The 3,926-nt window shown below is 31.4% G+C and overlaps 1 non-coding gene across 1 annotated transcript; it reads left to right on the top strand.

Annotated features, from left to right (window-relative positions):
- The first annotated feature begins 382 nt into the window (after positions 1-382).
- On the top strand, positions 383-455 carry Trnan-guu. Its single transcript has one exon. It is a non-coding gene; the product is annotated as a tRNA-Asn (tRNA).
- Positions 456-3,926: the final 3,471 nt, after the last annotated feature.

Here is a 3,926-nt window from a genome sequence, read left to right as displayed (position 1 = left end):
TTTACAAACGATGTTCATTAATTTTAGGGTTTTCATCTTTCTAAACAAATCTCATCATCTGTTTCTGTTTTTGTCTTGTTATATTTTTTGTTTGTACAAATCTCAAAATTAATTAATCTTTATGTATGATATTGGTTGAATTGAAAAAGCCAATATCACGAGCGGTCTTCGAACCCACGACCTTCGGCTCGACCACAAAATATAATAGATATAATATCTATCCGAATATCTATTTTTAAAGGTATAGTATATCTTCACTAAGAGCTCTCCGTAGCCATTTCATTTGTCACCGAGATTCGAATCTTGATTACACGACATTTGAAAGGAGGGGAAAATTCGAAAGGTAGGTTGAGATGGCGAATTGGTGTCCGAGTGGATCGACGTCACGATAGCTCAAGTGGTAGAGCAGCGGCTTGTTGAGCCGAAGGTCGTGGGTTCGAATCCCCCTCGTGACACTTACTTTTTCATTTCACCCAATACCTTACATAATGCATAATTAATTGAAAAAAGTTATTTGGTCAATCGGACCACGAAATATAATAGATTAAATCTCAAAATATTCTTTTTTACTTCATTATGCCAGACATTTTTGTAACGATGCCAATTATTTTTATAAGTTTTAGGATTTGATGGTTGTAGGTCAGGGTTTAAAAGTTTAATTTTATTTTATGTTTTTCAATTAATTGTAAATTTTTTTCAAACGTAGTTATTCTTTATCATTTGACCATTAGTTCAATTTTTATATATAATTTTAAAAATTATTTATTTCAATTGTTGTCTATTTCTACACGGAGGAATTTATGAGAAATTAGCATCGGTATATTTAAGAGCGAGTGTTACTAACCTTGTTTTTTTAATGCATGAGTAAAAATTAGTTGTATTTTGTTGTTAAAAACTTTGCTCAATGGTTTCTAGATTTTTATCTATCTGAACATATCTTATTATTTGTTTTGTTTTATTTGTCTTGTTATTTTTTTTATTTGAAGGCATCTGAAAATAGTATTTTTTACTTCATTAGTCAGACATTTTTGTAGCAACACCATTTATTTTTCTAATTTTCAGAATTTGATGTGAATGATTTATTTAATTTTATTCTAAAATTCTGTTTTCACTTTTCTAAGCTTAATACGCATATATGCTAACTATATACATCATACCTTTCTTGTCCGTTATTGTTTTAATTTGTCATTTTATATTAACGATTACGCATCCAACAATACCACAATGTCTGATAATAATTGCAATAAAACGTTACTTTATTTTTTTAATTTTTATTTTTGGAGGGCCAGCAACTACATTGGTCATCGCCAATTTTTTTCGTGTTTCTCCAGCCAATTTATAAAAGTTATACGATATATATCACTAACGATTTTCTTTTCTTTGTCCTACTGGTGTTCTCACTGTCGGGATAAAATTAGATTATGTTGAAATTTCACCTAAAATAATTGAACGGTTGAAAATTTGTTAAGCGTTTACGTTTTTATTTGATATTTGTTTAATTTTGTGTTGAATGTATAGAAACGAAAAAGTAATTTGCTAACAGAAGGTACGCATTAAGACAGGATTAATTAATAAATTAATAGCTCGAGGAGCTTTACTCTTTGCCCAGTCGTGAAGCCGACTGAGTCTTAAATTTGATTACTTTTGCTAACAAGACGTGGGTACAATCCAAGAGGTATTTCCACTACGGGTGGAACTTCATAGTCTTAGTTATAAATCGTTTAGTAAAAAATATAACGTTGTACTTTCTAGAATGTAAGTAAGAATATTTTAATTGTGAACTAAATATCAACAAAAAAATTTACACTTTCTTTTAATTTTTGCTATGAGAGATATTACGTTGCTTATTACTTGCTAATGAAATGAGGGACAGAATTAGATAAAAATGTTTGTTTTTTATTTGAACACATTTTTGCAATGACTGACATATAAAATATTACGTTTCACTGTCATAATTTGTAAATTAATGATGCTGTACATTTGTAATATATCACTTTTTTAGTTTTTAAGAAAATTATTCAGAAATCGTGAGATGAGGTCTGGTGTGATGTAGGTTTCAGAAAAACATTTTCGTTGTCGTGCTAACGTTTCGATCTTTATTGTAATCATCTTCAGGGCCTGGGATTTACAAACATTGTTTAAATTTAACAAATACATGTAGGGTGTGGAAAAAAGTGAATTGATACAATGCAAAAAAAAATTATATTCAATCAAAGTATTTCTACTCACTCAAAGTGTTTGTTTTCTGCGTAATTGATATAACTTTGATTGAGTATAAAAATATTTTTTTTTTGAGCCCTGAAGATGATTTCAATAAAGATCGAAACGTTGGCACGATAAAGAAAATGTTTTTCTGAAATCTACATCACGCCAGACCGCATCTTACGATTTCTGAATAATTATCGACTAACGGTCACTAATGGTCACCACACACGTTCTTAAGAAATATGAAATAATGAATCGGCTGGCGATGATAGTGGAGGTTTTCCAGGACAAAAAACCCCTTTTAAAATACCTTTCTGTCGTAATAAATTCCGATATACGTATTAAATTGTACACTCCCTTATCCTTAATGACGCTATTGTGTCAAGGTGTTTGTGAAGGTGACGGGATGTACGCATTTCTAGTATGATTTTTGCTGAATGGTTTTTCCTACCAAAACTTTTTGTCGTATTTTTAAATTTCGTTCAACCTGTATGTAGTCACTGAGTTTAATGGACAATTTCTCGCTTGGTACTATTAATTTCGCAGAGTGGTGTTGTATTAAGTGAAGCTTAATTGGTGGGGCGTCCGTCCTAGCTTAATAAAGTTAATAAACTTACGTCGTAATACATTATATCATATTCAGTGTGTGTGGATCAGTTTAAACATTCGAATATAACGGAAAATTAATTACGTCAAAACGATAGGTTTTGGAAATTTTTTTATAAAATTGTTTAAAATCTTTTTTGGACTATTAGCAATTTATCGACGGTAAAACAGTCTAGATGGTTTTTTTGCTACGGTATCTCCGTTAATAAAAATACCATTTTGAGTTTAAAAAAAAATCAACTTGTTGGCAAGTGAGTTGACACTGATGAGGATGTTTCCACCCTGGAAACGCCATTCAAGGGAAACGTTTCTTGAGACCCAGTGATAAACGATCCCGTTCCACTTAAATAAGAAAGACGTTATTAATTTCTTCTTGAAACGCCGTCTGTGAAAAGTTAGCTCCTAAACAAAAGAAATACAGCAAATAAAACTGAGCGGAAGTCACTGATCGTTATTTTCGCTGAGTCGGTCTCAACTTCCTCAGAGATGGCGATAAACGGCGATCAATTCTGAGATGGCCGATTGGTTTTTTGTTTTAACTTGGGCAAAAATAATTATGACTTGCCGTTAAAAAAAATTTCCCGCTCGCATTATAATACCAGTATTAAAACATTGTTATCACATCTATCTATGGTTTTACCAACTACAATATTTAAAAAAAATTGAGCCGTAACAACCGAAGACGACTTTTGCCGATTATATTTTAATCTTTTAAAAATATTAGTGAATTTTTTTACTTTAATTTTTTTTTCGTTTTTATATGGTAAGAAGGAACCTGTCAAATTAAAAAAAAATACAATTTAATTGTGTAACTAAAGATTTTATATTATTTACAGTGGTAAAATGATTCGACTATAAAAACAATTAATACAACAAACAAATAAGACATTCACTGGTAGTCCGAATTTGTTTACTGGCCACAATTGACCCTATTAATTATTCCAATTAATTATTCTTGGAATTATTCTTGGGGGCGTCGGTGGCCGCAACGGTTTAGGCGTTGACACGGCGCTTATCACTGTAAGGTAAAGATCCCGGGTTCGAATCCAGCGAACATGCTTCGAACCCGACATACATACAAATGGGCTTTTTTTCAAAAACACCGGCACCCCGAG

This window comes from Cimex lectularius, unplaced genomic scaffold, assembly GCF_000648675.2.
Source record: "Cimex lectularius strain Harlan isolate CLEC.00 unplaced genomic scaffold, Clec_2.1 scaffold148, whole genome shotgun sequence".
In the NCBI taxonomy this organism is placed as follows: Eukaryota; Metazoa; Arthropoda; class Insecta; order Hemiptera; family Cimicidae; genus Cimex; species Cimex lectularius.
Note: the sequence above shows the minus strand (reverse complement) of the source record. Positions and strands in the feature narration are given on the sequence as shown.